The 25,758-nt window shown below is 40.6% G+C and overlaps 2 non-coding genes across 2 annotated transcripts; both read right to left on the reverse strand.

Moving 5' to 3' along the window:
* Positions 1–371: 371 nt before the first annotated feature.
* LOC148555268 (small nucleolar RNA R71) lies at positions 372–479 on the reverse strand. Its single transcript, XR_015887083.1, has one exon. It is a non-coding gene; the product is annotated as a small nucleolar RNA R71 (small nucleolar RNA).
* A 22,784-nt stretch (positions 480–23,263) lies between these two features.
* On the reverse strand, positions 23,264–23,367 carry LOC148555269 (small nucleolar RNA R71). The gene has a single exon (XR_015886717.1). It is a non-coding gene; the product is annotated as a small nucleolar RNA R71 (small nucleolar RNA).
* Positions 23,368–25,758: the final 2,391 nt, after the last annotated feature.

The raw sequence follows: 25,758 nt of genomic DNA on the forward strand, positions 1-25,758 counted from the left end.
CAAGGAAGATGCTTGGTGACTTTATTGCACCCTCTTCTAATTTCTATGGAAGAAGCATCTCAATTCCTGCCATTGGAGCAAACAACTTTGAGATTAAGCCTCAATTAGTTTCTCTAATGCAATAGAATTGCAAGTTTCATAGACTTCCATTGGAAGATCCTCATCAGTTCTTAGCTAAATTCTTGCAAATCTGTGACACTGTCAAGACCAATGAAGTTGATCCCGAGGTCTACAGGCTTATGCTTTTCCCTTTTGCTGTAAGAGACAGAGCTAGAACATGGTTGGATTCACAACCTAAGGAAAGCCTGAACTCTTGGGAAAAGCTGGTCAGTGCTTTCCTGGCCAAATTCTTTCCACCTCAAAAGATGAGCAAGCTTAGAGTGGAAATCCAAACCTTTAGACAGAAGGAAGGTGAGTCCCTCTATGAAGCTTGGGAAAGATATAAGCAATTGATCAAAAGGTGTCCTACTGACATGCTTCCAGAATGGAGCATCATATGTATATTTGATAAACCCTAATTTTGTGATTTATCTTGTGCTTAATTTGGAGAATTTTATCACCTTTTCTCATATTTATTCAATGAAATATCATGGTTTTGCAATTCTCCCTTGATTTGTGCTTAAATGTGAAAACATATTTTTTTGGCCTTAAAATAGCTAAATTTAATCCACTTTAATTTCATTCGATGCCTTGATATGTTTGTTGAGTGATTTCAGGTTCATAAGACAAGTATTGGATGGAAGAAGTGAGGAGAAAAGCATGCAAAGTGGGAGAACTTATGAAGAAATGAAGGAACCGTAAAGCTGTCAAGCCTAACCTCCTGGCACTCAATCGACCATAACTTGAGCTACAAAGGTCCAAATGAGGCAGTTCTAGCTGCGATAGAAAGCTAACATTCGGGGCTTCAAAATGATATTCAATTTGCCATATGTTGTTTCACGTATAGAGGCGTGCACGTGCCATGTACGCGTGCGCGCCGATGCTGCTCGTGGCCCACTAAAGTGAATTCGCCCCCAGCGATTTCTGAAGCACTTTGGGCCCAACCCAACTCATTTTTGATGCTATTTCATGCAGAATTCAAGCTTGGTCAAGGGGGGAGAAATTGTTTGTAGCATTAGCATCATGTAGGTTAGTTTCTAGAGAGAGAAGCTCCCTCTTCTCTCTAGAATTAGGTTAGGTTAATCCATCTTAGATCTAGGCATAATTTCTTGATTTCATCTTGTTTCTTTTCCAATTTCTTGTTTATAATACTCTATTCTTCTTAGTTCTCTTGTCAATTTTACTTTTATGTCTCTTTATGTTTATGAATACTCATGTTGGATCTTGTTTACATTTAATCAAATTTAATGTTGATGTTCTTTTAATTGATGATTTGAATTGTTGATTTACTTTTCTTGCAATTGGTAGTTGATAGATTTTACTATTTCTTGTCATTTATTATGCTTTCCTTTTGTACCCACCAAGTGTTTGACAAAATGCTTGGTTGGAGGTTAGAGTAGATTTTGAGCATTCTTGGCTTGAGAAGAGTAATTGGGCAATCTTGAGTCATTAATACCCAATTTACATTGGTGATTTAGAGTTGTTAGTTAATATCATTTTCAATGACGCTAATCTTTTGCTAATTCAATTAGTGAGTTGATTAGGACTTTTGATTTGAGATTAACTAGTCTTGTTTGACTTTCTCTCATGGAAGATAACTTATACCTTCTTCCAATGTTGGGGATGACGAAATGAGATAGATTCTTGTTATTATTATGATATGATTGATTAGTCTTATTTGACATTCTCCCTATGTGAAGATAACATGATACCTTCTTCCATTTGTTGGAGTTGACTAAATAAGATGAATTAATCATTGTATGACTAGGATAGGAAGCCCATGATCTCAATTCTTGCCATGAATGTCTCTCTTTATTAATTGCTTTCTTTAGTTACTTGCTTGATTTACTTTTCTTGCCATTTATTTTCTTGTCCTCTTATCAAATCAAACCCCCCCCACATCTTCATAGCCAATAATTGACCACTTCATTACAATTCCTTGTGAGACGACCCAGAGTCTAAATACTTCGGTTAATTTTCATTCAGGTTTGTACATGTAACAAAAACCAAAAATTTAATTTGATTTGAGGATTGATTATTGGTTTGGACTATACTAACAACGGAATTATTTTGTGGAATTCCGAACCGGTAAAAATCTTTGTGTCAAATTAATGGCGCCGTTGCCGGGGAGTTGCAATGGTGTTACATTATTGGCTATTGTGAATATTGTGAATAATTTTGCCTTTTGCTTATTTGTTAGTTTTTGTTAGATTTAGGACTTTGTTGCTTATTTTTGTTAGCTTTTGTTTTTATTTGCTATTATGAATTCTCAATACTTTGGCTATGAGTTTGGCTCAAATTATGTTGTAGGTAATGGGAACTACAATGAGGATGTGCATCAAGGATGGAACAATCAAAGATGGTAGGAGCCTCAAGGGATTGATCAACCTTATTAGCAACAACAACCTCCGGATTCTTATGGGTATAACTCTCATCCTAATGCATATCAATCTAATGGATGTGGTGACCCTTATTGTGATTGTCAACAACTACCACCACATGCCTATGAACCACCCCCTCAACATGGTTTTGAATCACCTTACTCACAAGCCCTTTACCACCAATCACCTCCATATGACCCTAATCCTTATCCACCATACCATCCACCTTATGAACCATATGAACCATACATGGAACCACCACCATTCCAACACAATTACTCTCAAGAACCACCTCAATATACACCATCTCCATACCCTTAACAAGATGAACCAACTTCCAATTATGAAACTTCCTTCCCAAACAATGAACTTTCTTTTTTCACACCACCTCCAATGGATGATTCTCTCCAAGAATATGTTAGTTCTTACATTCGAAGGGAAGAAGAGAACCAAAAGGAGTTCAAGGAGTTAGAAGCCAATATGGCTACCCTAGCAGAAGCCGTTCACAATATGGTCTCCTCCTGACTAAGCCTAAGCAACCAATGCACTCCCATTGACGAATGTGGAGAGGTAATTAAGGAGCATAGTGAGGGAGTGAGTTTAGAGTTTCAAGGTGAAGAAGAGGAGTTGAAGCAAGAATTGTCACACGAGGAAGAAGTTGAGATAAATGAGCCGGAAGAAGTGGTTGAAAACATAGGAGATGTTGGAAGTCCATGGGAGTGTAGAAGTAGAGAGTCCTCTTTCAAGAAGCTTGATATTGATGTTGAGGAGGGTGTACAACCTCTAAAGCATATCATGGTGGGAAACTTTAAAGAGGTTGATCAAGAGATGGATTCAATCATTGATGAATTCCTATCTATAATTGAATCCTCCCCCATTGGGCTTGAAATTGAGATCAAAGAAGAAGATACACAACCTCCCATGCCCTTGGTAAGCAATGAAGAAGAGATTGAATTGGAAGAGAGCTATCAAGAGGAAGAGGTTGAAATTGAAGAAGCTTATGAAGATGTGAAGGTAGTCAAGAAGGAGCACAAGCGCGTAGACCTTGCATTAGCTAAGTGTAGGGAGGTCTTCCTTCCTAAGTCACCATGCTACACAACATTCAAGTGGGTAAAATTCTTACCCCTAAGCTTTAATTTCTCACTTGAATATGGTTTGCTTGAAAATGATGGTCAACTTAGAGCCCTTTGTGGAGTTAAGAGTAAGAGAGAGTTGTGTAGTGGTTGGACACATCACTCTAAGTTCATGATGGTTGCATGCTCAAAGTTGAATGGCAATGGTTGGTGTAAAACCAAATGGCATGGGTCTAGGAGAATGTTTGGATGCTTAATTGAGAATTCTAAGGTCATGCCACCCAATTGGAATCATGATGATTGATGACTGGAATTCACACCCCATTCAAAATTGGTGAATTAGTCCTTTTAGCAAGCGCACCAAAATTATCGTCAAGTAATAACCCACAGTGGAGTGGGATCGTATCCACAGAGATTGGCAAATTCGAGCAGTTTTAATCGATTGATGAATTAGTCAAGCGGATCAATAGGATTGTAGAGTGCAGAATTGTAAATGACATAAATGTAAATGAATAGAATATAAAGAAAAGTAATAAAGTGCAGAAATATAAATGGCAGAAAGTAAAGTGCAGAATCATAAATGACTTGAATGTAAACGGGAATAGGAAATCGCTGAATGTAAAAATAAGCAGTAAAGAAATGGATAGATAAGAATGACGAAATTCATTGAGATTGGGAGATGTTGTCTCTTTGGATCAAATCTAGCTTATATCCTCTTCAATCATGCAACTCATTGACCTCTTGGCAATCATGATTGATTGAGCCCTAATCCCTTGGTGACTCAATCTCTCAGATCTTGATCAATAGCCAATTCCTTGGTCTAATTGCTCATGAAGAGAGATATGCTTGGTCCCTAATTATACCACACACCATCATAGGTCCAAATAGAGGGAGGATTATATGTCACATATCCAAACACCAAAACTCATATTCTACTCTAGTGTGAGAAGGGATTTCAAGCATGGTTTCATGTTTCCTTTCCCAAGGTTCCCATGAAACCTAATTGTATTCAATTTCTTTTCCAAGATAATTGAATACTAAGCATTAAGAACGAAATTCCGTCTAGCAAATCAAAGAGAAGATGAAAAGAAGAAGGATTTCACTATCATTCATCCATCAAGTACAACAGAGCTCCCTCTCTCAATGAGAGGGAAGTTAGCTACTCATAGCTCAAAAAGTACTCAAAAGTGAAGTGTAAAAGTGGATCTAAAACTGACTGCTTAACCCCCTTTCTTTAGTACTCCTTGGGGTATTTATACTACTCCTAGTAAAATAAAAGAATTACAAAAGTGAAAAAGGAAAATTACATTTTTGGAAGGAAAAGAAAACACTCAATACGCATGACTTCTCAGCTGGCGTGTGGCTGGCGTACCTCTGGGGTGTCACGTGCTCTTCATTTCCAGCTTGGCGTGCCACGCCTAATCCTTTAAGTGGCACGCTCGTCCCTCTTTTAACCTTGGCGTGCCACGCCTTCGAGCTCAAGTGGCACGCCATAGTGGATTTCTTGTGTTGGCGTGCCATGCCTTCGAACTCAAGTGGCACGCCCCTTGCCTTTCTCACTTCTCTTTGTCTCTGGAAACTTGTACTGACGTGCCACACCGAAGGTCTAGTGTGCCACGCCCTTGCTTTATGCTTGGCTAGGCTTCTCTGGAAAGTTGAACTAGCATGGCACGTCCAGGGTCTGGCGTGCCACGCCCCTCTTGTGAGTGAGTGGTTGCTCTGTTTGGCGTGCCACGCCACGAACTCAAGTGGCACGCCCTTATGCTTCTCTTCTGAATGACACTGGCGTGCCACGCCTGGCTACTCAAGTTGCACGCCTAAGTGACGAATGGTGAATGGCGTGCCACGCCCATGATCTTGTCTTGGTTCCAGTGGTTGGCGTGCCACGCCTCAGTCTTCAAGTGGCACGCCATAGTGAAATGCCAAGGTTGGCGTGCCACGCCTTCGATACCAAGTGGCACGCCCAGTCCTTGCTTTTGGTTCTTAGTGCATTGGCGTGCCACGCCTGGTTGTTCAAGTGGCACGCCCAGTCTTCAATTGCCTTCAGCCCCTTCTCTGGATTATTGTACCACCGTGCCACGCCATGCTGCTTAAGTGGCACGCCCATGATCTTGTGAACTCTTCAAGCTTGGCGTGCCATGCCTGGGTTCTCAAGTGGCACGCCCAAGTGACTTCTTGGGGCTGGCGTGGCACGCCTTCGACACCAAGTGGCACGCCATAGTGAAGGTTCTTCTTGGAATGGAGAGTTGGCGTGCCACGCCCCTTTGCTCAAGTGGCACGCCCATAGTGGTTGATGAGTTAGGTGTGCCACGCCCAGCTTGGCGTGCCACGCCCCTTTTGTGTTCTTCATTGTAGCTCTCTGGAATTTTGTATCAGCGTGCTGATGACAAGTCATCTTAGCCTAGTTTTACTAGTCTTTTTCTTTGTTTTTATTAGGTTTTATGCACTTTCTTGCATTATAAGTAAGTAATTTGGAATGGAATTTTATGGTTTCTTTGAATCAATCAACCACCATTTAATTGATACTAAATCATGAGGTTTAAGCTAAGTTTAATTGATATTTAATTGATTTATAAACCTTGTGAATTTGGTGATACTTTGATTGGTTGTTTTGATTACTTGTAGGTGAAGAAAAGAAGAAAACAAGAAAGCGTGGCCTAAGAAGCGTGGCCCAAGGAATAGAAGAGTGTGGCAAATAAAATTAAGAAGTGTGGCACATGAAAGGAGGGAAGCCATGAAGAATTGTCCAAGAGCGCAACAATGGACCAAGGAAACAAAGCTCAATGCTCTGCTCCTCTTGAGAGCGGAGCACAAATTGGGAAACAAGAAACAAGGGAGGAAGAGCAATGCTCCGCTCTCCTTGAGAGCATTGTCGGGCTCCCATAAAAAATAATTTCAAGGAAATGTTTGCCAAATGCTCCCTCCAAGGATCGAACCCATGAGCAAAAGGGGAGTGGGAGAGCGCTACTCACAAAGAAAATAAGCCACACTTGGCCAAAATGCCAACTCCAAGGTTCGAACCAAGCACCTTGAGGAAGCAAGGAGCAAAGGCGCTACAAGGAACCAAGGAAATTTGCACCAGCGCACCTCCCTCAAGTTTTGAGCCAAGGACCTCCCTTTGGAAGCACCAATGCTCAGCTCACAAGGAGAGCAGAGTGCTACTCCTTGGCGCACACAAGCAAGCTTGACACGGCCAGGACTTGGTGCGCGCATCATGACACGGGCAAGGAAGCAAGGCGCGCAAGACATCCCCCACACCAAGCCAAAGCTCCGCTCCCCACATGAGCGGAGCATTATCCTGATGCCTCTCCCAGCCTTGGACGCAACAAGGATCGCCACACAAAGCTCCAATGCTCCGCTCCCCACAAGAGCAGAGCATCCTCCTGGGAGCAATTTTCAACTTGGGCTGAAATTCAATCAAAAAGCCAACTTAATTCAATTCTTCACCAAATTAAAAAGCCCATCCAAATTCTAAAATCCAAGAATAGAAAGTGTATAAATAAAAGCTAGTTTAATTAATTTAGGACCTCTAGACTTTACTTTGAAATTTTCTTTGAACTTTCATTTTCATTTTGAGCTTTTACTTTTGAATTTAGATTTTAGAGAATTGGGAAGGGGAATTGATCTCTCTTCTTCCTGGTTCTTGCTTGAGCACTCTTTTATTTTCTTGCTTTTGATCTTGGGTGGAGAATTGAAGAACTTCTGTTTCAATCTCACCTTGAGATCTCTTGGTTACTTTTCTGCATAATTCAATTTCCATTTCTGTTTACTGCTTCATCTTCTACACTTTCTGCAATTTACTTTTCTTTATTTCTTTTGCAATTGTTCTTGTTGGATTAAGGAAGGATTTGAGATCTAGACTTGTTTTCTAGTCTCTTCCACTCCTGAGATCTTCAACCTTCTTTTAAATTGCTACAATTAAGCATCAGTCACTTTCTGTTTTAATTTCTCAAGCATTTCTACTTTTCTGTTTAGATCTATTTTACTTCAATTCACCTTCTACTCTTCTGTTTAACTGCAATTCACTTGTTCTTGTTTAAATTCTGCAATCCCAATTCCCAATTCCTTTTATAATTCAAGCAATTTACATTTCTTGTACTTTAAGATTCAGTCATTTACATTTCTTGTAATCTAAATTTCTGCAATTTATATTCCTTGCACTTTAAGATTCAGCCTCTTTAATTTCTCTGCACTTTAATTTTCAGTCAATTACCCCTCTCCCTTTACATTTTATGTAATTTAGCTTCTGTTAATTACAAACCACTCAAACCAATACTTGATCCACTTGACTAAATCAACCACTAAACTAAAATTGCTCAATCCTTCAATCCCTGTGGGATCGACCTCACTCGTGTGAGTTATTATTACTTGATGCGACCCGGTACACTTGCCGGTGAGTTTTGTGTTGGATCATTTTTCACACATCACGTGCCACGCCCAGCTCCTGGTGTGCCACGCCAGTGCGTTTTTGTGGCGTTTGCTTCAAGTATCACGCCAGTTTCACAAGCCCAGCTTCTTGTTTGTCTTCTACCCCATTTTTGATGCTTTTCTCACCTGAAATTCAGCACAACTCATTTCAAAGTAGTGTACCATAATATTCATCAGATAATACATGAATTGTATTGATCAAATAAAATTTATGCTCTTTTATGGTCTTCTTTATACAAGAAACAAGGGTAGATGATGCAAGTCATCACAACACTAAACTTAAGTTTTGTTTGTCCCAAGCAAATCAATGTGAGTAAACCTTTATAACTTGAGGCCTTGGCTTTGAGTGATTGCAATACAACTAAGAGTAAGGCTAAGTGTTCAACACATGCATGAATGTTTTAATGTCATGAAAAACTCTTGGATCCTTGAGGGTTCTTTCAGGTATAGGCTTTAGGAGTCCTTTCTATTGATTGTCACCTTGAGGTAGTAAGGGTTATTTTACTTTCTTGACCATGACTCTAAGTGTTTTGTCTCAAGAAAACCCTTTAATTAAGCTTTCAATTAGCACTCCCAAACCAGTTGGTTTTAGGGTACTAGGTGTTGAGACACCCCTAAGAATTTACTTGCCCAGGTATCTTCTTGACACATCTTCACCACAAGCATCTACTAAGATTTTTTTTTATTCTTTTTGATCTTTTTAATGTTTCTTTTTTTTTCTATCTCAATAGTTGATGCTCAGAGCCTTGGGTCTTTATTGCCTACTACCTCTTGGTTCTATGGATATTCAAGGAACACCCTTTAGCCTTCCCCTAGTTATACCTTCTAGGACTAGTTGCTTTTCCATGACTCATTTTCTTTTTTAGTTCATTCAAGGTCTTACACTTGGTCACTTATATCTTAGTTTGTTTCATAATCCATCTTGGCCTTGGTCTTTCTCGTTGTTTTCGCACAACTCACAGTGACTCTTATGGAGACAAACTCTACTTTTATTTTTGTTGGAATGAAGACTTGAAATACATGGCATTTTCTTTCTTGAAATAAAGAACTCATAAAGACTTCAAACAGGAATTAAAAACTATGCATAAAACATAAACTATCCTAGCATGATTATTTATTCAAAAAGTAAATAAAGCAAAAACTTAAACAAGAATCCAGAATTTGGAAAGTGTCAACCATGGGACTCAACAACTTTGAGCAGCTTCGTCTTTAGTTCATTGGCCCCTTCCCTTTGTCCTTCTTCTTGGAGGGGAAAGAGCCACCTTCATCTGAATTGGAAGAATCTTCTTGCGCTTTGGCATCCTTGGGCTTCTAATATCCTAACCTTCTTCCCTTTCACCTTCATGTTAGCTACTGCATTGCATAGGTAGCTCAACTTTGTTTGCGCATAGCAATCATATTTCCCTCTAGCTACAGTTCTTGCTTCGTAGAGGTGTCTGAATTCAGCAAGGCTCTCCATTTATTGTAATTGCCATCTCAGAATCACTCCTAAGCTGCCTTGCATTTCTCCCCAATTAATTTGATCTTGCTGCTCCTTGAGATCCTCAAAACCCCCTTGGAGTTGTTGAATATTTTGGTTGACTTGGCTCCATTGTTGTTGTTGAGTTTCCTTGAGTTGATTGACATCTTCCCTCAAGTGGTGTAGATCTCCCTTCATTTGGTGTACATCTCCTTGCAGTTGCTCCTAGTTGAATCCCTCTGGAAATTATTGATATTGATATTGTGGTGGTGGTTGAAGTGCCAGGAATTGAGGTTGCTCTTTTGCCTCCTCTTCTTCTTGTTGTTGTTGTTGTTCATGCGCCTGAGCTCTTCGTTCTCTAGCTCTATGGAGTGGGTGCACAGCTACCACCTTGGCCATCTTTTTGGCAGTTATGAACTTGTCTTGCTTCACAAGCACTTCATCAATAATCTTTTCAATTCCAGCCTCATTATATAGCCTCTGTATAATGCTGGGGAATGCCAACCTTGTATTGTCACTGGTGCACTTCAGTACTTTGTTGATGTTGTTGGCAATCATCTCCCCTATGTTGATGTTCTCTCCTTTCATGATGTTGTAGATGAGTACAGCTCTCTCCTTGGTCACCTCTGAAGTGTTGGATGTGGGGATTAGGGACCTCTTCACAAATTCTAGCCACACTCTAGCTTGGGGGCTCAAATCTCTTCTCCTCAATTGATTAGGTACCCCATCCTTGTCATTGATCCAACGCACATGTATCATACAAATCTCATTTAGGATCTCATCGAACCTAGGGTCTTGCTGCTTCATTCTTTCTTCATAGCTCCAAGTGGAGCTTGTCCTCTTCACCATTAGCATCCTTTCTATGCTAGAGGGACTATAGTCAATGGACTTCCCCCTTACATAGCTAATATAGCCATAGTGTTGCCCTGGTTGAGGGACTGCGTTGGCATAGAATTTCCTCACCAAGCTCTCTACCACTTTCCTTGGTGGGTTGCATAGAAGTGACCAACCTCTATTGTTGATCTCAATGTTGATTTCAATGTGCTGGTTCCTTCCTAATTGGAACCCAACTTCTGGAATGATCTCCCTCTCACTCACCCAACTATAGAATTGGTTTTAGTTGAATATGAAAAGGAACTTGTAGTCATTGAAGGAGCTTGAGGACCCAGAGGTTGGTTCCTTGACTTTTCTTTTCTTTGAGGTTGAGCTTTTTGGTGGTGCCATGAATTTCAGAGAGTGTGTTTGAAAGTGAAATGGAGTTGCAAGAAAGAACAAGTAAAATAAGGTTTTGCTCCAACACCAAACTTAGGACTTGATTGTCCCAATTAAGAAAGAAAAAAGAAAGAAAGTAGGGAAAGAGATGGTAAAGGATAAATAGAGAAAGGAAGGGGTTGTATGCTCTTCGTGTGTGATTGGGGTAGTTGAAATAGGATAGGAGATGGTGAGGTGAGGCTTTTATAATGGGTGAATGTTGTGGTGGGAAGGGTGGGAAATAAAAAAAGTAAATGTTTTCCCACTTGGGGGTGGCGCCTAGCGTGGGAAGAGGCGCCAACTCGTTTCTCACTGTGTCTTCTGCGTGTGTTAAGTTCCAAAGTGTAAGTACACTTTGACTTCCTTGCTTTGTGAGTTGTTTACCATGTGGGCCCCATCTTCTCTCCTGAAATGAAACTGACCCCATTAGTAATGACAAAAAGAACCCCTTTCACATTCCTTCTCATCAAAAGTGAATTGGATTGCAACTGATGGGTGTCCCTTGGGACACCAAACTTAATTCTTTGGCATCTCAATACATTGGTTTTATCATTGTGTATTTAATGTATTCATAGGAGTTACCATCAATCTTTTTATTTTATTTTGATTCCAATTCCTCTAAACTCATTAAACCACATTCATGTTTTTACCCAAAGCATTAAGTGCTTTCAAATTGGGGGACTTGGGCTGCTAGATGATTCTTGGTGGTGGCCACACCAAACTTAATCCTTGGGCTTACTCTTCAAATCAAGATATAAATTGTCTGTAAGCCTAGATTAAGTGGGTGAGAGGCCACACCAAACTTAGCATTTTAGCTAGCCTTCAGCCCATTCACTCATCATGATCAATGCCTTCATCAAGTTGTAATTCCGGAATAGAAAAAATGTAAAGAAAATCTAGCTACCAAAGCTAAAATCAACATTCTAATATGCAATTGTAAACTACCTAATATGGCAATGTAAGATAAAAGAGAGACTGAAAAGTAAACTACCTAATGCAACAAATTTTTAAACTACTTCTAAGAAAAGTAACTAAATCAAAAAGGATAAAGTGTTGGGGTGCCTCCCAACTAGTGCTTCTTTATTGTCATTAGCTTGACATTCCTTCATTTTCAGCTGAGCTTGTAGCTCTCTCCCTGCTCCTCTAAGGAGCCTCCCAAGTAGTGTTTGAGTCTATCGCCATTGACAGTAAAAGTTCTCTGAGTCTTGTCCTCCATGAGCTCCACATGACCATAGGAAAACACCTTGAGTATGGTGAAAGGTCCTGACCATCTAGACTTCAGTTTTCCAGGAAACAAATTGAGTCTTGAGTTGTAGAGTAACACTTTCTGTCCCTCAGTGAACTCCCTTCTTGCTATCTTTTGGTCATGCCACCTTTTTGTGTTCTCTTTGTAGATTTTTTCATTCTCATATGCTTGATTCCTAAACTCCTCCAGCTCATTGAGTTGCATTAATCTCTTTTCTCCAGCAGCTTGCTCATCATAGTTTAACATCTTTAGAGCCCAAAAGGCTCTATGTTCAAGTTCAACTGGCAAGTGACAAGCCTTGCCATATACCAGTTGGTACGGAGACATCCCAATGGGAGTCTTATAGGCTGTCCTGTAGGCCCATAGTGCATCATCCAGCTTCTTAGACCAATCCTTTCTTGAGCTTCCAACAGTTTTTTCAAGGATTCTTTTTAGCTCTCTGTTGGAAATTTCAGCTTGCCCGTTGGTCTGTGGGTGGTATGGAGTTGCCACTTTGTGCTTCACTCCATATCTGAGAAGGAGTGCCTCGAGTTGTTTGTTGCAGAAGTGTGGTGCACGAATTGTAAATCACACTTTTCACAACTCGTACCAGTAACCAGCAAGTACATTGGGTCGTCCAAGTAATACCTTACGTGAGTAAGGGCTCCCACGGAGATTGCTGGCTTGAAGAAATCTATGGTTATTTTGTAATTCTTAGTCAGGATATCAATTATAATTATCAGTTTGGATTGCGAAAAATAAAAGAGCATGAATTAAATACTTGTTATGCAGTAATGGAGAATATGTTGGAGTTTTGGAGATGCTTTGTCTTCTGAATCTCTGCTTTCCCCTTGTCTTCTTCTTCACGCATGCAAGGTTTCTCCTATGGCAAGCTGTGTGTTGGTGGATCACTGTTGTCAATGGCTACCATCCGTCCTCTCAGTGAAAATGGTCTAGGTGTGCTGTCACCGCACGGCTAATCATCTGTCGGTTCTCACTCATGCTGGAATAGGATCCATGATCCTTTTGTGTTTGTCACTACGCCCAACCCTTGTGAGTTTGAAGCTCATCACAGTCATTCAATCCCTGAATCCTACTCGGAATACCACAGACAAGGTTTAGACTTTTCGGATTCTCAAGAATGCTGCCAATGGATTCTAGCTTATACCACGAAGATTTTGATTAAGGAATCCAAGAGATACTCATTCAATCGAAGGTAGAATGGAGGTGGTTGTCAGGCACGCGTTCATAGGTTGAGAATGGTGATGAGTGTCACGGATCATCACATCCATCATATTGAAGTGCGAATGAACATCTTAGATAGAAACAAGCGTGTTTGAATAGAAAACAGAAAGAATTGCATTAATTCATCGAGACACAGCAGAGCTCCTCACCCCCAACAATGGAGTTTAGAGACTAATGTCGTCAAAGAGTACAAAGTTCATATCTAAAATGTCATGAGGTACAAAATAAATCTCTAAAAGTTGTTTAAATACTAAACTAATAACCTAGGTTTACAGAAAATGAGTAAACTAAGATAGATAGTGCAGAAATCTACTTCTGGGGCCCACTTGGTGTGTGCTGAGGCTGAGACTTGAGCTTTACACGTGCCTAGGTTGTTTCCAGAGTTAAACTCCAGGTTGTAACCTGTTTCTGGCGTTTAACTCCAACTTGTAACCTGTTTCTGGCGTTTAACGCCAGAATGCAACATGGAACTGGCGTTGAACGCCAGTTTATGTCGTTTATCCTTGAGCAAAGTATGGACAATTATATATTTTTGGAAAGCCCTGGATGTCTACTTTCCAACACAATTGAGAGCGCGCCATTTGGACTCTTGTAGCTCCAGAAAATCCATTTTGAGTGCAGGGAGGTCAGAATCCAACAGCATCTGCAGTCCTTTTTCAGCCTGAATCAGATTTTTGCTCAGCTCCCCTAATTTCAGTCAGAAAATACCTAAAATTACAGAAAAACACACAAACTCATAGTACAGTCTAGAAATATGATTTTTATTTAAAAACTAATAAAAATATAATAAAAAGTGACTAAAACATGCTAAAAACTACATGAAATTACCCCCAAAAAGCGTATAAAATATCCGCTCATCACAACACCAAACTTAAATTTTTGCTTGTCCCCAAGCAACTAAAAACAAAGTAGGATCAAAAGAAGAGAATATTCAATGAATTCCAAAAACATCTATGAAGATCAGTCTTAATTAGATGAGCGGGGCTATTAGCTTTTTGCTTCTGAACAGTTTTGGCATCTCACTTTATCCTTTGAAGTTCAGAATGATTGGTATCTATAGGAACTCAGAATTTAGATAGTGTTATTGATTCTCCTAGTTCAGTATGTTAATTCTTGAACACAGCTACTTTATGAGTCTTGGTCGTGGCCCTAACCACTCTGTTTTCCAATATTACCACCGGATACATACATGCCACAGACAAATAATTGGGTGAACCTTTTCAGATTGTGACTCAGCTTTGCTAAAGTCCCCAATTAGAGGTATCCAGGGTTCTTAAGCACACTCTGTTTTTACTTTAGACCTCGACTTTAACCGCTCAGTCTCAAGTTTTCACTTGACACCTTCACGCCACAAGCACATGGTTAGGGACAGCTTGGTTTAGCCGCTTAGGCCAGGATTTTATTCCTTTAGGCCCTCCTATCCACTGATGCTCAAAGCCTTGGATCCTTTTTATTACCCTTGCCTTTTAGTTTTAAGGGCTATTGGCTTTTTGCTCTTGCCTTTTGGTTTAAAGAGCTTTTGGCTTTTTCTGCTTGCTTTTTCTTTTTCTTGCTCTCTTTTTTTTTTTGCGCATTTTTTTTCTGCAAGCTTTATTCTTCACTGCTTTTTCTTGCTTCAAGAATCATTTTTATAATTTTTCAGATTATCAAATAACATTTCTCCTTTTTCATCATTCTTTCAAGAGCCAACAATTTTAACATTCATAAACAACAAATTCAAAAGACATATGCACTGTTCAAGCATCATTCAGAAAACAAAAAGTATTGCCACCACATAAAAATAATTAAACTATTTTAAAATTTGAAATTCATGTACCTCTTTTTCTTTTTCAGAAAATATTTTTCATTTAAGAAAGGTGATAGATTCATAGGACATTCATATCTTTAAGACATAGACACTTAGATACTAGTGATCATGTAATAAGACCCAAACATAAATAAACATAAAGCATAGTAAACAAAAAACAGAGAAATAAGAACAAGGAGATTAAGGAACGGGTCCACCTTAGTGAGGGTGGCGTCTTCCTCTTCTTGAAGAACCAATGGTGCTCTTGAGCTCCTCTATGTCTCTTCCTTGTCTTTGTTTCTCCTTTCTCATAGCTCTTTGATCTACAGTCAAATGCTCTACCACTGAACTATGGACCCTTGAGATGAACCTCTCCATCTCTCATGACTCGGGGGTGGAAGCAACTACCTTCCTTTTCCTCTTTCTAGAGGTTTCTCTGGCCTTAGGTGGCATAAATGGTTATGAAAAAACAAAAAGCAACACTTTTTTTTCCACACCAAACTTAAAAGGTTTGCTCGTCCCCGAGCAAAAGAAGATAGAAGGGAGTAGAAGGAGAAGTGGAGGAGAAGGAGGTGTGTGAATGGGTGGGTATGGGAGGGGAATGGTTTGAATTGGAATGGTGAGGTAGGTGGGGATCTTGTGGGGTCCACAGATCTTGAGGGGATCTTGTGGGGTCCACAGATCAAGTGGGGTCAAGGACTTAACATCCCTGCTCCAATTAGGCGTATAAAACGCCCTTGCTGTGCATTCCTGGCATTTAACGCCAGACTGTTGCTTGTTTCTGGCGTTAAATGCCCAAATGTAGCCTGTTTCTGGCGTTTAACACCAGGCAGATGCTTGTATCTGGCGTTAAACGCCAGCTTGGTGCTTGTTTCTGGCGTTAAACGCCAGACAGATGCTTGTTTCTGGCGTTTAAACACCAGACTGCTCTCCTCCAGGGTGTGCTGTTTTCAATGCTATTTTTCATTCTGTTTTTGATTTTTCAGTAGTTTTTGTGACTTCACATGATCATCAACCTAATAAATCACGAAATAACAAAAAGAAAAGAAAATAGATATGATTAAATAACATTGGGTTGCCTCCCAACAAGCGCTTCTTTAATGTCAATAGCTTGACAGTGAGCTCTCATGGAGCCTCACAGATAATCAGAGCAAGGTTGAAACCTCCCAACACCAAACTTAGAGTTTGGTTGTGGCCTCCCAACACAAAACTTAGAGTTTGAATATGGGGGTTTTGTTTGACTCTGTATTAAGAGAAGCTTTTCATGCTTCCTCTCCATGGTTACAGAAGGAAAACCTTGTGTCTTATAGTTTGCAATGTCTGCAAACCATAGAGCTTCCTGAATAACAAATAATTGCTCATCCGGAAAGGTTTCAGAGATCTCAGTAGGAAGGAGGGGTGCTTCTGCTACTGGTTCTATCTGGGACAGGTGATCAGCTACTTGATTCTCTGTCCCTTTTCTGTCTCTTATTTCTATATCAATCTCTTGTAGAAGCAACACCCATCTTATGAGCCTGGGCTTTGAATCCTGCTTTGTAAGTAGATATTTAAGAGTAGCATGGTCAGTGTACACAATCACTTTTGATCCTACTAAGTATGATCTAAACTTGTCAATGGCATAAACCACTGCAAGCAGCTCTTTTTCTGTGGTTGTGTAATTTTTCTGGGTATCATTTAAAACACGGCTAGCATAATAAATGACATGCAGAAGCTTGTCATGCCTTTGTCCCAATACTACACCAATGGCATGGTCACTGGCATCACACATTAGTTCTAAAGGTAATGTCCAATCTGGTGCAGAAATAACTGGTGCTGTGACCAGCTTAGCTTTCAGGGTTTCAAACACCTGAAGACACTCTGTGTCAAACACAAATGGCGTGTCAGTAGCTAGCAGATTGCTCAAAGGTTTTGCGATTTTTGAAAAATCCTTTATAAACCTCCTATAGAATCCTGTATGCCCCAGAAAGCTTCTGATTGCCTTAACATTGGTGGTTGGTGGTAATTTTTCAATTACCTCTACCTTAGCTTGATCCACCTCTATTCCCTTGTTCGAAATTTTATGCCCAAGGACAATTCCTTCAGTCACCATAAAGTGACATTTTTCCCAATTTAGAACCAGGTTAGTCTCTTTGCATCTTTTCAGAACAAGTGCTAGATAGTTAAGACAGGAGCTAAATGAGTCTCCAAATATTGAGAAGTCATCCATGAAGACTTCCAGAAATTTCTCTACCATATCAGAGAAGATAGAGAGCATGCACCTCTGAAAGGTTGCAGGTGCATTGCACAGACCAAAAGGCATTCTTCTGTATGCAAATACTCCAGATGGACATGTGAATGCTGTTTTCTCTTGGTCCTGAGGAACTACTGCAATTTGGTTGTAACCTGAATAGCCATCCAAAAAGAAGTAGTATTCATGACCTGCTAGTCTTTCTAGCATCTAGTCTATGAATGGTAAACGGAAGTGATCCTTCCTGGTGGCTGTATTGAGCCTTCTGTAGTCAATACACATACGCCACCCTGTAACTGTTCTTGTAGGAACCAGTTCATTTTTTTTATTATGAACCACTGTCATACCTCCCTTCTTAGGGACAACATGGACAGGACTCACCCAGGGGCTATCAGAAATAGGATAAATAATCCCAGCCTCTAGTAACTTAGTGACATCTTTCTACACCACCTCCTTGATGGCGGCATTTAGCCGCCTCTGTGGTTGAACCACTGGCTTAGCATCATCCTCCAAAAGGATCTTGTGCATGCATCTGGCTGGGATAATGCCCTTAAGATCACTTATAGACCACCCAAGAGCTGTCTTGTGTGTCCTTAGCACCTGAATTAGTGCTTTCACTTCCTGTAGCTCTAAAGCAGAGCTTATGATTACAGGAAAAGTGTCACCTTCTCCCAGAAATGCATATTTTGGTGGTAGTGGTTTGAGCTCGGGTTTAGGAGGTTTCTCCTCTTCCTGAGGAGTTTTCAGAGGTTCTTCTATTTCCTCTGGTTCTTCCAGATTAGGCTGAACATCTTTAAAAATGTCCTCTAGCTCTGATTCGAGACTCTCAGTCATATTGACCTCTTCCACCAGGGAGTCAATAATATCAACGCTAAGGCAGTCGTCTAATGTGTCTGGATGTTGCATAGCTTTGATAACATTCAACTTAAACTCATCCTCATTGACTCTCAGGGTTATCTCCCCTTTTTGGACGTCAATGAGGGTTCGTCCAGTTGCTAGGAATGGTCTTCCTAGAATGAGAGTTGCACTCTTGTGCTCCTCCATTTCCAGCACTACAAAGTCAGTAGGGAAGGCAAATGGCCCAACCTTGACAATCATGTCCTCAATTATGCCTGATGGGTATTTAATGGAGCCATCAGCAAGTTGAAGACAGATCCGGGTTGGTTTGACCTCTTCAGTCAAGCCAAGCTTTCTGATAGTAGATGCAGGGATTACGTTGATGCTTGCCCCAAGATCACATAAAGCTGTCTTGGTGCAATTACCCTCTAATATGCATGGTATCATAAAGCTCCCGGGATCTTTAAGCTTTTCTGGGAAGCTTTTCAGAATGACTGCACTGCATTCTTCAGTGAGGAGAACTCTTTCAGTTTCTCTCCAATCCTTCTTATGACTCAAGATATCTTTCATGAACTTGGCATAAGAGGGTATTTGCTCAAGTGCCTCTGCAAACGGAATCTTTATTTCAAGAGTCCTGAGATAGTCTGCAAAGCGGGCAAATTGCTTATCCTGCTCCTCCTGGCGGAGTTTTTGAGGATAAGGTATCTTGGCTTTGTATTCCTCAACCTTAGTTGCTGCAGGTTTATTTCCTACAGAGGTGGTTGGAGAAGCCTTTTTAGAGGGGTTGCTATCAGCACTTGTGTGTGTCTGATCCCTCATTGGCATTTGGATGCCAGGGTTAGAAGCTTGATTGCCATTGGACGCCAACTTCTTACCTATTTCTGGCGTTTGAACACCAGAACTGAGCTTCCATTGGGCGTTTAACGCCAGCTCCTTGCCTATTTCTGGCATTTCAACGCCAGAATTGTTCCTCTCTGGGCTCTTACTGTCCTCAGAGGGATTTTGGATGAGATTTTGGTCATCTTCTGTCAGTTATTCTTTCCTCAGCTTTCTGCTGCCCTGAAGTGGGGTATTTAATGTTTTTCCACTTCTTAATTGAACTGCCTGGCACTCTTCTGTTATCTGCTTTGACAACTGCTGTTTTGTCTGATTCAATTGTGCCTCCATATTTTTATTAGCATTTTTAGTGTCTTGTAGCATCTCCTTGAATTCTGCTAGCTGTTTTGTTAAAAGGCACAATTGTTGATTGAGTTCAGCAACTTGTTCTGGAGGACCAAGTTCAGTAGACACTGCTTTGGCTTCTTCTTTTATGGAGGATCCATTACTTATGTACAGATGCTGGTTTCTGGCAACTATATCAATAAGCTCTTGAGCCTCTTCAATAGTTTTCCTCATGTGTATAGATCCACCAGCTGAGTGGTCTAGGGACATTTGACCACCTTTTGTAAGCCCAGAGTAGAAGATGTCTAATTGCACCCACTTTGAAAACATTTCAGAGCGGCATTTCCTTAGCATCCCTCTGTACCTCTCCCAAGCATTATAAAGGGATTCATCATCCTCTTGTTTAAAGCCTTGGATGTCCAGCCTTAGTTGTGTCATCTTTTTTGGAGGGAAATATTGATTCAAGAATTTGTCTGATAACTGTTTCCATGTCCTTATGCTTGCTGTGGGTTGGTTATTTAACCACCTTTTAGCTTGATCTTTTATAGCAAACAGAAATAGTAACAGTCTGTATACATCCTGATCTATCTCCTTGTCACGTACTGTGTCAGCAATTTGCAAGAATTGTGCTAGAAACTCAGTAGGTTCTTCCTGTGGAAGACCGGAATACTGATAGTTTTGCTGCACCATGACAATGAGCTGAGGATTTAGCTCAAAACTGCCTGCTTTGATGGGAGGTATACGGATACTACTCCCATATGCAGCAGTAGTGGGATTAGCATATGACCCCAGAGTCCTTCTGGACTGTTCATTTCCACTTTTGTCCATGATGGAGAAAGGAAGATGATGTGGATTGTAAATTTTTTTTTTGGAAACTAAAAATATGATGCCAGGGCATCTTGGCCAGTTTCACTGACCTTTTCTTTACTATTTTTAGGTTAGTTTCATGCATTTCTTTAGGAAATAAGCTAGTTTTGGGTAGATATTCACTTATGCCTTGATTCAAGCATACATTGTGCATTTTACATAATTTCATGAGGATTTTGCATAAGTTTAGTGACAAATATTATGTTGCATTACCCATGACTTGGACTAGAGCTTTGATGCACTTTATTGCTTGATTTCAGGACCAAAAGGAAGCAAGAAAAGGGGAGGTAACTTGTAAGGTTAATGAGAAAAGTGATTGCCAATAACACTCTCAAAAAGCCATCAATGCCCACGTTAGAGAGTCACGTTAACTAAGTTAACGTGAACTCTAACGTGGAGAAGAGAAGTTGAGCCAACGTTAGTGACACTTAACATTGTCACTAACGTTGGCAATTACTCATAAGTGGCCACGTTAGAAGCCACGTTAACCTAGTTAACGTGGGTTAATGTGGCCTCTAACGTTAAGGGGGGAAGAGAAGCCAACGTTAGTGACATTCAACATTGTCGCTAATGTTGGCCTATGGTGCAAAGTACCACGTTAACTCCCACGTTAACTTGGTTAACGTGGAAGCTAACGTAAGGGATGAAGAGTTGTTGACAACGTTAGTGACACTCAACATTGTCACTAACGTTGAAGCAACCACACAACCCCCAAGAGTCACGTTAACTTCCACGTTAACTTGGTTAATGTGGAAGCTAACGATGAGGAATGAAGGATGAGCCAACGTTAGTGACACTCAACATTGTCACTAACGTTGGGATGGCTAAGAATGGCCACGTTAGAAGCCACGTTAACCTAGTTAACGTGGACTCTAACGTGAGACCTAGGGGCACATTGGAACGTTAGTGACAATGTTGAATGTCACTAACATTCTCGAAGGTTGGCAAAGGCCACGTTAGAAGCCACGTTAACCTAGTTAACGTGGGCTTTAACGTGAAGCAAGAAGGGGCACACTGGAACGTTAGTGACAATGTTGAGTGTCACTAACGTTCTCGAAGGTTAACAAGGCAACGTTAAAAGCCACGTTAACCTAGTTAACGTGGGCTTTAACGTGAGGCAAAGGGGTGCATTGGAACGTTAGTGACAATGTTAAGTGTCACTAACGTTCTCGAACTTATATTCTCACTAAATATTAACACCCCTAACGTCCTGAACTAAAGTCTCTGCCCACTTCGCACTTTCTCTCTGCAAGTAAAGCCAAGCCCAAATAAAGAAAGGAACTGCTTCAAACTCAAGATCCAAAGGCCCAAGACTTGAAGAATCACACTAGAAGCTGAGAAGAGTAGTATATATAGGAGTAGCTTTGAATTGAGAAAGGAGTTCTAGAGGCTGGAAAAAGAGACTACTCTCTGTATTTTACTCCCTTTGCATTTTCTAGTTTTATGATGTATTCTCCATCTTTGTTTTCATTTTCAAGAGCTATGAACAACTAAACCCCTTTCATTGGGTTAGGGAGCTCTGTTGTAATTTGATGGATCAATACTAATTTTCATTATTCTTCTTCTATCTTTCCTCTTGATTTTACTTGAAAGCTTTCGATCTTCATCCAATTGAGTAGTTATCTTGGAAGAGAAGCTATTCAAACTTGGATCTCTTTTGAACCTTGAAAGAGGAATGAAGAGATCAAGCTAGAAATGCTTTCTCATGCTGGACCAAATTGGGTTTGGATGGGTATGTGACTATAACCCTCTCAATACTTGATTTGGGAAATGCATGTGGTATAATCAGTGACCATACTTCATCTCTTCTCATGAGCAATTGACCAAAGAATTGGCTATTGATCAAGATTTGAGAGATTGAATTGCAAGAAATTGTAATTCAATCACTTAAGATTGCCAAGGAGATCAATGAGTGCATTGATTGAGGAAGAGATAAAAATGAACTTGATCTGGAGAATTGCAACATCTCCTAAGCCCAATGAACTCCCCATCTCTGATCTTACCCATTCTCTTTAATTTCTGCCATTTACTTTTATGAGCAAATCCCCCATTCCCATTTACAATTCTGCAATTTATTTTTCAGTCATTTACTTCCAGTCCTTTAATTCTAGCATTTACTTTTCTATTATTTACATTCCTGCCATTTTATTTTCTGCAACTCTCAACCAAAATTCTAGACTCGCTCAACTAGAACATTCTTCTAATTAAAGTTGCTTGATCAATCAATCCCTGTGGGATTCGACCTCACTCTATTCTGAGTTTTTACTTGACGACAAATTCGCTACACTTGCCGAAGGGAGATTTTGTTGTGAGACAAGTTTTCCGTGCATCAAGTTTATGGCGCCGTTGCCTGGGATTGATTGTGCATCAACAATGATTAAACTGGAAGATCACTAGATTGAGCATTTTTATTTTGTGAATTTCATTTTCTGTTTGGGTGATTTACTTTTTGTTTTAGTTAAACTTCTTCCCTTCCCCCTCTACTCTTTTGTTTTTCTTTGTTATTTTCAATTCTGTTTGCTAACCCACTAACTGTTTGATATATTGCATCACCCACAACTAACAGTAATTCTGACACAAATACTTCTTGCACCTATTTTCTTTGCTTGTACTTGTTGGTTGTATGACAGGGAGAAGAAGCGGGGCTTCAACTTCCTTTGATTCTGAACCTGAGAGAACCTTCCTTAGACTAAGGAGGGAGGCAAGAGAAAAACGTGTAGTTGGTGCTGAAGAAGAGGAGGAACACTTTGAGGAATACTTTGAACCAAACATGGAAGAAAACATGGAAAATCATCATGAAGAAGAAACTCACAACCATGGCAGAGGAGGTGGAGCAAATCATGCTGGGGAGGATAGAAGAGTTTTGGGCTCTTACATCAATCCAAACCCAGGAAATTGTGGAAGTAGCATCCAAAAGCCAACTATCCATGCCAACAACTTTTGAACTTAAACCACAGCTCATCACCCTTATTCAGAACAAATGTTCGTTTGGAGGAGGTGTTCAAGAAGACCCCAATCAATATTTGACCACCTTCCTGAGAATATGTGACACAGTGAAATCTAATGGTGTTCATCCTGACGCCTATAGACTGCTCTTATTTCCTTTCTCACTCAAGGACAAGGCAGCCAAGTGGCTGGAATCTTTCCCAAGGGAGAGCTTGACAACTTGGGAGGATGTGGTGAACAAATTCTTAGCAAGATTTTACCCTCCTCAACGAATCAATAGACTGAGAGCTGAGGTCCAAACTTTCAGGCAACAAGATGGTGAGACTTTGTATGAAGCATGTGAAAGGTTCAAGGACTTAACAAGGAGGTGTCCACCTGACATGTTCAACGAATGGGTGCAGCTGCACATTTTCTATGAAGGGCTCTCTTATGAGTCAAAGAAGGCCGTAGACCATTCATCTGGAGGATCTTTGAACAAGAAGAAGACCATTGAGGAAGCCATAGATATTATTGAAATAGTAGCAGAAAACGACTACTTCTATGCTTCCGAAAGAGGGAACACAAGAGGAGTGATAGAGCTAAACAATGTAGATGCTCTGTTGGCCCAAAACAAGCTCATTACCCAGCAGCTGGCTGACCTCACCAAGAAGATGGAGAGGAACCAAGTAGCAGCAATCTCATCTTCATCAACAATCCAAGAAGGAATGAATGAAGAAGCAGAGGGGAGTCAGGAGCAAGCCAACTACATTGGGAATTCACCAAGGAAAAACTATGATCCATACTCCAAGACTTACAACCCTGGATGGAGAAACCACCCAAACTTTGGGTGGGGAAGTGAGCAAGATCAAAACCAAGAACAGAGGACGTCTCAACACCCCCACAACAACACTTCTTCATATGCTTATCAAAATCAAAATAGCACATCTTCTCGGAATAACCCATCAATTGATGACAAACTCTCTAAGATTGAAGCCTTAATTGAAGGAATATGCAGAGACATTTAAGACAGTAAAGCATTCAGAGAGGAAGTGCAGTCAAACATGCAGAATCAAAATGCTGCCATCACAAAACTGGAGACACAAATCAGCTATCTGTTTAAGCAGCTTCCTAACCACAATTTTTGCTATGATGCCCATTCAAGCAAAAGGGAGGAGTGTCAGGCTATCACACTTAGGAGTGAGGAGGAACATCCCCAAAGACCACAAGAAGAAGGCTCAAATGAAAAGGGAGAAGAGCAAGATGGAGTGCAACCCCCCATGCCAAGTCTGCAGAAAGAAAAAAAGATACCCCAACTAAACATCTCAAGAGCTCCATACCCCCAGATATTGAAGAAAAAGGAAAATGACAACCAGTTCTTGAGATTTTTGGAAATCTTCAAGAGGCTACAAATCAACATACCATTTGCTGAAGCCATAAAACAAATGCCACTTTATGCCAAGTTTTTGAAGGAGCTAATGACTAAGAAGAGAAGCTGGAAGAACAATGAGACTGTGATACTAACTGAAGAGTGCAGTGCTATCATTCAGCATAAACTACCTCAGAAACTGAAGGATCCTGGGAGTTTTCAGATCCCTTGCATTATAGGAGAAATTACAGTAGAAAAGGCTCTTTGTGACTTAGGGGCCAGCATCAATTTGATGTCAGTAGCTATGATGAGAAAGATGAAAATTGAGGAGGCTAAACCAACAAAAATGGCTCTACAACTGGCAGACCGATCGTTCAAATTCCTTCACGGGATAGTAGAGGACTTGCTAGTAAAAGTGGGAGATTTCATATTCCCAGCAGATTTTGGGGTGCTGGACATGTAGGAAGACGCCAAGACCTCCATCATCTTGGGAAGGCCATTCTTGGCCACTGCTGGAGCTGTCATTGATGTTCAGAAGGGTGACCTCACCCTAAGATTACACAATGAAAAGATGACATTCAATGTGTTCAAGGCCATGAGTTATCCACCGGAACAATTGGGAGAATGCATGAGGTTAGATGCACTTGAGGATAAAGTGCAGGAGAATTTTGAAGAAGATGAACCTGAAGAGAACGAGAGATTGGTGGAGGAAGAATCTGAATCAAGTGAAGAGGTAGCTACAGCAGAAATACATATACCAGATGCACCAAAAGAAGGGAACGAAAAATCAGAAGCACCCAAACCTGAACTCAAAGCATTGCCACCCACTCTCAAATATGCATATCTAGGAGAAAATGAAAACTACCCAGTGATCATAAATTCATCCCTCAGTCAAGATCAAGAGGACGAGCTACTCAAGGTGCTGCGGGAGCATAAGGATGCCATTGGATGGACCCTTGCTGACTTGAAGGGAATCAGTTCAGCCATATGCATGCATAAAATACTGTTGGAAGATGATGCCAAGCCATCCATTCAATCCCAAAGAAGGTTGAACCCAATCATGAAGGAAGTGGTACAGAAAGAGGTTATGAAGCTTTGGCAAGGAGGGGTCATATACCCAATTTCAGACAGCCCTTGGGTTAGCCCCATACATGTTGTGCCAAAGAAGGGAGGGATCACTGTGGTTACCAATGAGAAGAATGAGCTCATACCTACAAGGACCGTCACAGGATGGCGGATGTGTATAGACTACAGGAAACTCAATGAGGCTACACGAAAGGACCACTTTCCCCTTCCATTCATGGATCAGATGTTGGAAAGACTTGCAGGGCACGCATATTATTGTTTTCTCGACGGTTATTCAGGATATAACCAAATAGTGGTTGATCCAAGAGACCAAGAGAAAACCTCATTTACCTGTCCGTATGG

This window comes from Arachis ipaensis, chromosome B6 (assembly GCF_059453495.1).
Source record: "Arachis ipaensis isolate K30076 ecotype BB chromosome B6, ASM5945349v1, whole genome shotgun sequence".
Taxonomy (NCBI): Eukaryota; Viridiplantae; Streptophyta; class Magnoliopsida; order Fabales; family Fabaceae; genus Arachis; species Arachis ipaensis.